The 12,428-nt window shown below is 41.1% G+C and overlaps 2 long non-coding RNA genes across 8 annotated transcripts in view; both read right to left on the reverse strand.

Moving 5' to 3' along the window:
* The window catches only part of LOC144456836 (uncharacterized), a 125,463-nt gene that overhangs the window by 29,627 nt on the left and 83,408 nt on the right, over window positions 1-12,428 (reverse strand). For 6 of the 7 annotated variants that reach the window (XR_013485994.1, XR_013485997.1, XR_013485998.1 and 3 more), the window contains one exon: window positions 11,843-11,969. This is a non-coding gene — a long non-coding RNA (uncharacterized LOC144456836). Of the gene's footprint in view, window positions 1-11,842; window positions 11,970-12,428 lie in introns of those variants that run through there. The other variant, XR_013485995.1, reaches the window with a different exon arrangement.
* Window positions 1,588-11,664, reverse strand: LOC144456837 (uncharacterized). The gene is made up of 2 exons (XR_013486001.1): window positions 11,075-11,664; window positions 1,588-8,992 (listed from the first exon to the last, which is right to left on the reverse strand). It is a non-coding gene; the product is annotated as an uncharacterized LOC144456837 (long non-coding RNA).

Genomic DNA, 12,428 nt, shown 5'->3' on the forward strand with positions numbered 1-12,428 from the left:
ATGGGTTCAATTATAATATCCATGCAGATGAAGCATATACACACATATACATAGAAACACACACATATCTCTTTTCTCTTCCCACCCCAATCTTTCTCCTGAGCTACAGTTTTCACATGAACTACCTTTTTGAATGTATTGAACTCAATGTTCCATGATCATCTGAAATTCAACATGTCTATCCCTTCTACTGCCTTCTCCCCAGTTTTCCTATTACCTTGGAGGGCATGACTATCCTTTATCCTGCTAATTACTTAGGCTCACAACCCTGGTATCATTCTCACTTCCACTAATGCTCACCCCACAAATCCAATCCATTTTCAAATCTTGTTTCTATCTTCACCACATCTCCCAGTCTCCTCTCCACTAAGACATGGAGCCATCCTCAACACCTCACACCCGGACTACAATAATAGCCTGCTATTTAGTCTCCTTGCCTCAAGTCTTTCCCCACACTCCAAGTCATCCTCCACACAGCTGCCCCTTGGCTTCCTTTAAGACTCCCTCCCTATCTCATCTTCCTTAGGGTCTTTCCTCTAGAGATGACCTTCTATTTTCACCATATCTATCTTGTATATAAATAGTTATTTGTATGTTGTCATCCCCATTATGTGAACTTGAGAGTAAGGATTATGTTTTTTGCCTTTCTTTATATCTTGTGTTAGTATAATGCCTGGCACATTATAGTGCTAAATGTTTGCTGATTGACTGATAAAGACCTTGACTCCAATTTTTAGAAGCTGTTTTCTTAGGGCAGGGGTGGGGAACCTTAGGCCTCAAGGCCACATGTGGCCCTCTAGGCCCTCTGACTGAAACCAAACTTCACAGAACAAATCCTCTTAATAAAAGGATTTGTTCTGTAAAACTTGGATTCAGTCAAAAGGCTGCACCCAAGGACCTAGAAGGCCACAGGTTCCCCACCCCTGTCTTAGGGCTTAATTCCATCCCAGAAGCTGAAGGGCTCCTTAGTGGGAGAGAGTACTCTACAGCCTCTTCAGACCAGCTGCATATTTTGCTGCATATACAAAATGAACACAAAGTAGTTTTGGGAGGAAGGGCACTAGTGACTAGGGAAGAAATCAATTAATGTTTCCTGTAGAAGGTGGTACTTGAGCACCAGAAATTCTAAGAGGCAGAGGTGAGAAGAAGTATGTTCCAGGTATGGAAGACAGCCAATATAAAGACATGGAGATGGGAGATGGAAAGTCACGTATGTGAAGAACAAACAGGCCAATACAGCTAGAACATAAAATACATGGAGGGTAGTAGTATGTAATCAGACTAGAAAAGTAGGCAGGAACTACTTTGTGAAGAACTTTAAATGCCAGAGGATTTATATTTGATTCTAAAGGCAACAGGGAGCCCCATGCTCTCCCCCTCCCATGGCCCCCACACCCACATACTGGAGTAGCTTTTCTGTACTGTCTTTAGGACCTCCTTCCCCCCCTCCCTTTTTAAAAAAGAAAATTAATTTTTTTAAATGAATGAAAATCCATCTTTTTTCCCTCTCTTCTCCTTCCCCCCAGAAAGAAAAATAACCCTTGTACCAAATATGCATAGTAAAGCAAAACAAATTTCTACATTGGCCATGTCCAAAAAATATATTTCTCAATGTGTACCCTGTGTACATCACCCCTCTGTCAAAAGGTGGGTAGCATGTTTCATCAAGAGTCCTCCGAAATTGTGGTTGGTCACAGAATGATCAGAGTTCACAAGTCTTTCAAAGCCATTTGTCTTTGCAATATTGTTATTATATACATTCTCTTGGTTCTGCTTACTTCACTCTTCAATTCATAAGGTCTTCCCAGGTTTCTTTGAAGCTGCTTCTTTCTTCATTTCTTAGAACATAAAAGCATTTCATCACATTCATATACTACAATTTGTTCAGCCATTCCTCAATTGATGAGCACCATCTTTTATCTTCCATTTGTTTGCCACCACAGAAAAAGTGCTGCTATGGTATTTGTGTATGTAGATTCTGGGGCAGCTAGGTGGCGCAGTGGATAGAGCACCAGCCCTAAAGGTAGGAGGACTTGAGTTCAAATTCGGCTTCAGACCAAACACTTGACACTTACTAGTTGTGTGACCCTGGGAAAGTCACTTAACCCAAAGCTTGCGGGGGGGGGGTCCCTTAAAAAAATGCATATATAGATTCTTTCCCTCTATTTTTTTGGTCTGTTGGAACATAGACCTTCCAGTGGTATTGCTCCTACAACCTCATTTCTGTCTTGTTTCACCTGGGCAGTGTTATGATTAGTAAATCTCTCCTGATGGGGGCAGCTAAAGTTCTCAGTCAGGTCTTCCACCCAATAGCTATGAAGTTCTTCCCTTTACCCAGGCTGCTCACAGGAAACAGCAAATGCTCAGGCTAAGATTGCATTGGCTTTTTGAACTCTTTTCTCTTCTGCTGTTTCCTCTTAGTTCAGCTCTCATTTCAGTTCTGATCAGACCCCATAGATGAAGCAAATATTCCCAGGACTCTACTTCCCCAAATATAAAAAGAGCTAGATGGAACTGTGGTAAGAAAACTTGCTTTCATCATCCTGGTCTTTTTTCCTACCATCATTCCCAGTTCTATGCAAATCAAAAGGACTGGGTTGGTTAAAGATGAACAAAAGGCTCGTGTCCTTTCTTCACCTTAATTTCCCTAACAATGAATTTCAGCCTGTTTTTTTTTAAACCACATTAATATCTTCCCCCTACCCCCACAAAAAGGTTTTAAAAAATCAGATCAGCAACTCAAGAACTTTTTGAACCATTACTTTGATCCATTTTATTAAATGGTCTGCTTTCTTTGACTGATCATAAATTAAACCAGTAATTAAACCAGTACTTATACTCTTATGGAATTAATGGAGCAGGTGTGGCCCCGGCAAAAAATGTGAAGTAGGCAAAATGTATCTTTGGCATCACTCCTGTCTTTTTTTTTTTTGGTGGATATCAGTTTTATTGATGTTTTATCTTTATATTACATACATTTACAGATTTCTCCCACTTCATGGAGATCACTACTAATAAAGTAAAACAGGCAGATAAAACTAATAATAGGGTGACCTCATCTGAAAATGCATCAACATTTTATATCTGTGGTACTCCCCAACTATTTTAAAAAAATGAACATAAACCTATTGTCTTTGCTTCCCACTCCATATACCATTGGGGAAATCAAAGGAAAAAAAAACAAATTTCTTGTAACAAAGATGCAGAGTAAACAAAATTAATTCCTCAGTGGCTGAAGACAAGAATAAACATATTATTCTGCACCTTTTCTGTAATGGATAGCATTATATCATGGGTCCTCAGGAATCCTAAAATGCTATTGTATTGATCATAGTTCTTATAGTTTTCAAAGCTTTTTTTTTTTAAATAGTGTTGTTGTCATTGCATAAATTGTTCTGGCTCTGCTCATTTCATTTTTCATTTATAAAAAATCCTAAAAATCGTTCATTTTTATATTGATGTTGCAGTATAAATTGTTTTTTGTTTCTACTCAATTTTGTAACAGTTCATGTGTCTTTCCATGTCTTTTTGAAATCTATTTCATCATTTCTTATAGTACAATAGTACTCCATCACATTCATATGCCACAATTTATTCAGCCATTCCTTGACTTTTGGACATCTCCTTGTTTCCAGTTTCTTATCACCACAAAGACAGCTGTATAAATATTTTTGTACACAAAGGACTTTTTTTTCATTTGATCTTCTTTAGGTATTGGCCTACCAGTGGCACAGCTGGGTCAATGCAAAATTATTGTTGAATAATTTGTTGTGGATAATTTCAAATTGCTTTGCAGAACTGTCATACCCATTTGCAAGTCCACCAACTATAGCCTGGTCTTTGTTAAACAAAGAAAATCAGTTGTTCAATCAAGATAAACCATCATAACAACTGTATCTGTATACAACAAGTTATACCTGTAGTCTGCCTCACTTTTGCTGAAAGAAGGAAAGTGGGTTTCATTATGAGTCCTGCAGAACCAAGATCAATCACTGAATTTAACAGGAATTGCAATTTTTTTTCTATTTACATTGTGGCCATTATGCAAATTGTCATGGTTCTGTTTTCTTCTAATGTTTCTCTAAATTCTTCATAGTGATGATTTTTCATAAAATCAACTCATTACATTTACATACTGAAATATGTTCAACCAAAGGCCCACTGATGGGGTACCCATTTTATTTTTGAGGATTTTTTTTGCTACTATAAAAAACTGCTATGAATATTTTGGTATACATGGACCTAACTTTGATCTTCTTAGGATATATGCCTAAAGATCAAGGAGTATGAACAATTCAGTAACTTTTTTTGCATAATTATAAATTATTTTTTACAGAACGCTTGAACCAATTCATAGCTCCAGCAATAGCATTAGTGGGCCTATCTTCCCACAGCCCCTCCAATACTATTTTTTATCTTTGCTAATTTAGTATGTATGAGCTAAAACTTCAGGTTTAAGTTAATGCTCCTAGTGATCCTGAGCATTTTTTTTATGTGGTTTGAGATAATTTCCTCACAAGTCCTGATATTTACCTTTGGTTCCTCTTCTTGTTTACCCCATAGCTGGAAAATCAAACTGGGCTAGAATGGGATAATTCAGAGGGCTGTTTCAATCATGGCTGAACTATTTGTGACCCCATATGGGGTTTTCTTGGAAAAGATATTGGGATGGTTTGCCATTTCCTTCTCCACCTAATTTTACAGATGAGGAAACTGAGGCAAACAGGGTTAAATTACTTGCCCATAGTCACACAGTTAGTGGCTAAGGCCAGATCTGAACTCAGGCCTTTCTGACTCCAGGCTCAGTGCCCTATTTACTAAGCCACCTAGTTGCCCTAATTCAAAAGGGAGAGTAGGTAAAATCATTATATGGCTGAATAAGGGCAGCATATGATTCTGTTGGGCTGTCTTCCCTTCAACTGCTGCCCTCTCTCCTAGGAGTTCTTGTTTATCAGTTTAGCTCTGCTGGTCCAGGTTGCTGGTCCTATATACCAACATCGTTTCCTACCTAAGACCTGTTTAAGCCTCAGCTCAGTATTCAGCCAATGCTTCGATGTCCTGATATCTGGTTTCCTGTCCACACGGTTCTGTCTCCTCGTCTACAGCTACATATACGTACCAGCAGTACTGTTCTGTGTAGAATGCCCTTAGGAGTTTAGGTAAAAATTGCAGTTTAGGGGGAAGGAGGGAAGGGCAAGAAGCAGTGTGTCTAGAAGAAGAGAGGAGGGAAGGTGTTGGAAAGGGGAAGGGTTGGGAATTAAAACTGGATTAAGAAGGCTGGGCAGAGAAGAAGGGCTAGAATCTTAGAGCTGAATGGGACCTTGGAAGCCATCTAGTTCAACTTTCATCTATGTGATCAATGAAGAAGCTGAGACTCAAGGAGATGAAGTGGCTGGGGTCAGGAGAAAGTGAATGTCAGATGCTGGATTCAAACTCAGGTATCTTGAGGATACAAGAGAAATAAGGAGGGGAGGAAGGGGTGATGGGGAATGAAAGAAGAGAGAAAAAGTGGTCAAGGGACCCGTAAACATTCCTCTTTTTCTACCTTTATAGACTACAGATGATTTTGTGGGTATCTGATCCTGGTCTATAGTCTACTCTCATCCCTCTTTTATTGTGACTCAGAGACCAAGAATTTCCTCAACACCTGCAATACTGGCTGGGGCCACTGGGTGGCAGCAACCTCAAAGATGCTCTAAGCACTACTGAGACTATAGAAGGTTGGGGTAACAGCTCTACTGAGAGACAGTAAGTTAGGTGTTCTTTAGGTTTCTTGACATTATATGGGAAACAATGCAGGATACAAGAGGCCCATCTGCTACCCCTAGCTCTTGCTACCATGATGAATCAAGATCAACTCCTTTTCTGGTAATGTATCTCTTAAACGGTATCTTTTATGATGCCTCTTGTGCATAATTCTTCATTGGTAATATGCTACTGCTTATTTATGCTCACTGTGTCTCTTCTGGGTGATCCAAATTTGTTTTTGATGTTTTTGATTGATTTTTGTTTAGCAACTGTGGTATTCTGATTTCTAATCATAAATCCTGAACAGAAGGATATTAATATTAATAAAATGGGTATTTGAGGAAGAAGCGAGAGGTTAGACTCACTGGCCTCTAAGATCCCTTTTAGCTTCATATTTGTGATCCTATGAAAAGCACTTCACAGGGGCAGCTAGGTGGTGCGGTGGACACAGCACAAACTTTGGAATCATGAGGACCGGAGTTCAAATCCAGCCTCAGGCACATAACACTTACTAGCTATGTGACTCTGGGCAAGTCACTTAACCCCAATCGCCTCACTACAAAAAAAAAAAAGTGTGACAACTAAAGAAAAGCACTTCACGTTATCTAAAATGCAATACAGCCTGTTCTCATTCATTCAATTCTGGGTCCAGTTCACTATTTGTCATATAAATAAATTTTAAAAAATACTTATTTGGGGGACAAAGGTCTGGCTATGACATTGAGGGTTTTGGTAGAGAAAACCAGGATGTCCCCCCCAATCTTTCCCTAAGCCCTAAAATTACTAGTGCTTTCCTGACTCTTTGCAAACTCTTAGGAAAATTTACTCATACCCATACACTAGTTCACAGGGAAGGAATGACTGAAATGGGAAGGAGCAAACCAAGTGTAAGTGGGTTTGCCCCTAGCCTCAGAAAAAAGCAGCAGGACATATACAAGTTGAAAGGGATTGCTCTTCCTGAAATCTGGGCTACAGAAGAGAAGCTAAAAGGCACCTGTTGGAGCCCAGCTGGATTCCATCATTTAAGACTTGCCCTCTCCCCCACCTTGAGGGGGATGAATGAAACAAAAAAACAAAAAGACAAATAGGATGATGCAGAAGAGAGTTTAGACACTGCCTGAGCAAGTACTTTTGGTACCATTCAGTGAAAGACGTAAAAGAAAATCCTAACTAGAGCTACATGACACGTGGCTAGGCAGAATCTTTGAGAGCATTCTAAAAGAGCATTCATGATAGTCCTCCAAGCACGTATCTAGGGCTCAGTTTTTTGGTATGTACTTACCCAAAATAGACACAGAAGAAAGCTCCCTTATACAGCAATTAAAGAATGCTAAGGTGGGACAGGGATGGCTGAAGAGAGAGATTCAGTGAGTGATAACAGGAAGGTGATTTGAGGATGGAGTGGTCACTGCGGAGGTATAACTATTTGTGATTGACCGCTAGAAGAAAAGCAACTGATAGCTGGGAAGTGGAGCTAGCTATGACTAAGAGTTGGGACATGTCTTCACCAAATTATAGCTGAAGAGGACAGTAGTTAATTAACAATTTAAGGCAGCCCTATCTCTAGTTTCCACAGAAGAGTGATTTAAAAGGCAAGGAGCTTCCTAGACAGTTGTTCTAATAGCAACCCAAGGAAGCCTTTCCTCCACTAACTTTGGAACAGGATTCCCTACTCCACCCTCCACCCAATCCCACAAGGGTTTTCTTTTTCCCACCAGTACAGAAGTGTCTGTGTATGTGCACTTGCACCTGCGCATACACAAGTGTGTTTGGGAAGAGCGGGGAAAGAGCTAGCTTTGTTACCACTGACTCATGAAGGGCAAGAAAAAGTTTATGGCATGAGTTTTCCTTAGTTAGGTTTTGTTAGTTCAACTAAATTATTCATTATTTGATTTCTAGTGCTCTCTGAGTAGAGAATGCAGTAGACAGAAACTGAAGGCAAATGTGATTTCAGTGGAACTTTCTTCACGTGGAACCCAGTGGACAGGAACAACTATCCAGACCATTACATTTGTGTGGAGGCTTATATGAGATCAGGGCCATGTGCGAATAAGAGCACAAACAGGCAAGAATGAAGCAGGCCCCAATAACATCTCCCCTGAATATTCCTCCTTGGGGCCCATCTAGGATTCTGTTGGATCAAGCTACAACTAATCTACAATGGCACTTTAGAGACCTACTAGGGGGAAATATGTTTTTCCTCCCTTTTAAAATCTAGGTTATGCTTGGTAGCAAGTTTTTGGTTGTCATTTTCTACATCATAAGTCTTATTAGGGGCAGCTAGGTGGCACAGTAGTTAGAATGCTGGACCAGGAGTCAGGAGTCGAGGTCAAATCTAGCCTTGGATGTTAGCTGTGTGACCCTGGGCAAGTCACCTAACCCTGTTTGCTGCCTCCGTTTCCTCATCTGTAAAATGAGCTGAAGGAAATGGTAAACCATTCCAGTATCTCTGCTAAGAAAACCCAAACACAGTCATGAAGAGTTGGACATGACTGAACAGCACTAAATCGCTAGGGCAGCTAGGGGGTACAGTGTATAAAGTGCCAGATTTGGAGCCAGGATGACTCATCTTCCTGAGTTCAAATGTGACCTCAGACACTTACTAGCTGTGTGACTCTGGGCAAGTTATTTAACTTTGTTTGCCTCAGTTTCCTCTTCTGTAAAATGAGCTGGAGAAGAAGATGGCAAATCACTCCAGTATATTTACCAAGAAAACCCCAAATGGGGTCATGAAGTGTCAGACAAGACTGAAAACTACTCGACAACAATAAGAAGTCTTATTAGCAATCTAAACAAATTGATTTGAAGAACAAGTGTATACTAGTATTAAAGTGTTACAATTTATTTTGTTAAACTATATATTTGTAAATGGCCACTATGGTTACCCAATATTTAGCTGCTACTTACATACTGATAGATCAGATCTATGGGTTGTCCATCCAACTGCATATCACAGTTTGGACAAGAGACATTCTTTATCTATTTGGTTTTTCCTATGTGAACTGTTAGGTCAAAAACTTATTTTACTATGGATCTTATTTAGGAATGTCTATAATGTTCAGGCATGACAAAATGGGCACAGCATCACTGGCAAACATGAGCATCTGTAGGACTTCGCCATCTACTAGGAATCCTTCCATTTGGGCACCTTCTTTGACAATGGCAAACAATTTAATCTGATTCATGCCTCAGTTGATATGAATAATCAGAAGATCACCAGTTATTTGTTAATCTTTCAAGAAACCTAAAAAAAAATTTTAACATGCATGAGAGATGCCTTTCAAGTGACATTTTGCTCTACTGAATCAAATACTTTTAAAAATAGTTAACAGAGGGATGGAGAGATCTTGTATTCTCTTTGCCTTTCAGGATGGCAATAAAGACATGACTTTCTATAGAATGCCACTTTTGAAAGCCTGCCCACTCCCTTTTTACAAATTCATCAAGGATGCCTTTAATACAAATGTAGATTTTTCTAATAAAAATGGGGAAAGTAGGCATACTGGTTTTAGTAATTACCAGTTTTTCTTTTCTGTAGTAATGTCTAAAATTTTTTTCTCCAAGAGTTTGCTAGTCCCTCTCTTTCACACATCTCAAAGATTGATGAGACCTTCTGCCTAGGGTACACATACTACATCTGGATCCTAGGACAAGGTGGGAGAGATAAAGGGAAGAGTGAAAAAACATTCACATTGAGTATTCTCTAGACCAGGCAAATCACTAGAAAAAAAGAAAACCCTCAAAATTGTGTTTCTCCAGCACTGACTTCATCTCTATTACATAAACAAAGTTTGCATACAAGCTAATTTTAAGAGGGAGAAGGTACTAATGGGAGAGAAACAGGAAAAACTTGGGCAGGTAGTAGTAGCATTTCAGCTGTGCTTTGAAGAAACCCATGGATTCTAGGAAGTGGAGAAGAAATGACAAATATGTGGAACAGCTGACAGATCACTTTGATTTAAGAGGGAATGTGTGAAGGGTATTGAAAAATATGAAATAAAACTAGAAAGGCAGGAATCATCGCTTAAAATGACAGGTTGGGAAATCTTTGCCTTGCCTCCTGGTTCCCAGCAAAAGAAGTATCATTTTTCTTCTACATGACAATCTTCAAATGTTTTAAATAAGTATCACATCTCTCCCGCCTAGGCTTCCTAATATTAATTATATTTGTGTTGAACTTGAAAGGATGAGGTCTACGGGCAAAGAAAAGATTAGAAGGCATTTCAGGAAAAGTTCCTAAGTTTAGTAAAGACACAGCGGGAAAGATTATTATGTGTTGAGGGTTAAGGTAGAGGGTGAGCACTCTAGTTCTGATGGAGCGTGAGGGTCAGGGGTGTGCTGGAACCAGCTCCAACTGGTTCTGAACTGATAGTTAATTTTTTTTAGTGTGAGCACTGACACCTCAGAAACTGGCAAAAGCTACAAACAGGCTCGATTTATTTTCTAGTTGATTGTTGTTTGTCTAGTACACTTAAGAACACTATGGAGATGTTCATATTGCAGATTAATAGAAAAACAAAAACCTTCTCCCGTCCAGTCTCCCTCCAAATCCGTTGTTACACATTTACCCGCACACTCCCAGTAAAGTCCATGGAGGAGAATGTTGCAGATGTGAGTTGTCAGGTTGCCAGAGCTTTGAATGCCAGAAAAAGGAGCCTGTATTTAATTCGACAGGTATTTGGGAGCCATTGAAGGAGTTTGAACACACAAGTGACACGATCAGGTTAAAAAAAAAGCCCCATCAACATCTATTTAGAAGTAATAATTCAACACCTAACTATACCATCATCCATCTCACATCTCTCCATTTTGTTCACTGGGAGAACAGGAGAGTTTTGGCCTCACACCAACCTTTCCACGTCCCTCCTCAGCTCGAAACTTCCAGGACTCCGAACCTACAAAGGACCGCCAATCCCCCTTCTAATCTCAGTGTTCTCGGGGTACACTCTATAAGGATATACTCCTTTATGATACGGCTTCAAACTTTGCGACCTTGGAGTTGGGAGTACAGCTCTCGCCCCTCCCGGCCACCCACCTACCCCACTATTTTTTCTGTGACCTGCTGACGCCAATGTCTTCGGACATCTGAGCTCTCAACAGTATCAAGGGGAGGCGGAAGGACTTCCTACATAAATTAGGGCCTCTCTACACTCGCGAAGCTATTCTCTATGATTCTCCTCCGCCATGGAAAGGATGCGCGTCTTGTCTATGATCGGTTTACCTTCTATACGTCGGCGGACCTTTCTCTATAGTCTCAACAAATTATATAGTGGTGAGGGGCAGCAGCTTTTTCAAATTTACATTTTTAAATTCTTTCTGTTCTTACCTATACTCAACGATAAGGGTGAGCGGTTTTTCTCGGCTCTGGACTACTCTCTGCGATCTCGTGGAGCTAGTCTACTTTCGGGGTGGGAGTTAGGGGAGTGGATACACACTCTACACAACTCGTGCGGGGCGGAGTGTAAAGCTGGCCGACTTCGCTTCCTGGTCCCTCTATCCTCCGGCGGATCACATCTCTATACTCGGGTCGGGGGGGCTGGAAGGGAGGGACATCCGCTATGGCGAGAGCGGAAGTGGAAGGTCTTTCCTCTCGAGCTTCTCTATTGTCCGGAGGACCTATTCTTTGTGTTCTGTTTGTGAATCGGAAGCAGTTTGTTGGGCCTTTCGGCCAATGCCAAGATTCATCCTGTGATGAGGAGCGGTCTCTGCCCTCCCTTCTCCCTCCTCCCCACCTGAGACCTTAAAAGTGCCCAAGGCCACGCAGGTAGTAACTGGCTCCGAGTTCACTACTCCGGATCTCCGAGCCCTTGACTTGTCTGTCGCGGCTCCCTCAAAACCCATAGCCCTAGAGATTCTCTGAGCCTCACCGCTCCCCGTAGTTGTAACTTCCAAAGGCCACAGGCAGGCTCCGCCCCCTCACCACTCGCCCCGTCACAACCTGGGCTCACGAGATAGGGCATGCGCAGTAAAGCTCCTGAATAAGGCGCGTGCGCCAACAAGCCTTACGCCGCAGGCTGGGCATAGAGCATGCTCTTGTGATGCGAACAGGGCATGTTTATCCAACGCTTCAGGAGTTAAGTGACCCCCTTCCATATAAAGCTGCAAAAATGATTTTATTTTGCAAAGCACATTTTGACTGTTAGTCACCTGATCAGAAATCCTCAGGATTCGTAAAGCAAACAACGCCAGTTTAAAGATTTGTTGATGGTGAGACTCTGCACCTAGAAAATAAATAGAAAAGGGGGATGGGGGAAACCATTTTTCACCGACCCCCAGCCCTCCATCCCTGCAAGCCCTACCTCCCCGCCCCCTTTTTCTGCACATTATAACCTCAGGCTAGGACTTGGCATTTAAAGGTCTCCATAATCTGATTACAATCTATCGAGTCATTTCACATTACTCCCCTTCACCCATTATGTTTTCCAGCCACGACGGACTACTAGGTAGTTGTGAAGATCAGATGAGATAGTTGTAAAGCGCTTAGCCCAGTCCCTGGCGTGCAGTAGGCGTTTAAGAAATGCTTGTTCCTTCACCCTCAATATTTACATTTCCTGGCCCAGATCCTTTGTACACCCTCACCCTGCACTTCAAATTCACTCCTTCCTCATCTCTGATCAGAATCCTTATGTTCTTTCAACCATGACTTCTTTGCCTTATCCCACTAGTTACCGGTTTTGGTT

Source organism: Phascolarctos cinereus, unplaced genomic scaffold (genome assembly GCF_003287225.1).
Source record: "Phascolarctos cinereus isolate Bilbo 61053 unplaced genomic scaffold, phaCin_HiC Scaffold_4;HRSCAF=312, whole genome shotgun sequence".
In the NCBI taxonomy this organism is placed as follows: domain Eukaryota; kingdom Metazoa; phylum Chordata; class Mammalia; order Diprotodontia; family Phascolarctidae; genus Phascolarctos; species Phascolarctos cinereus.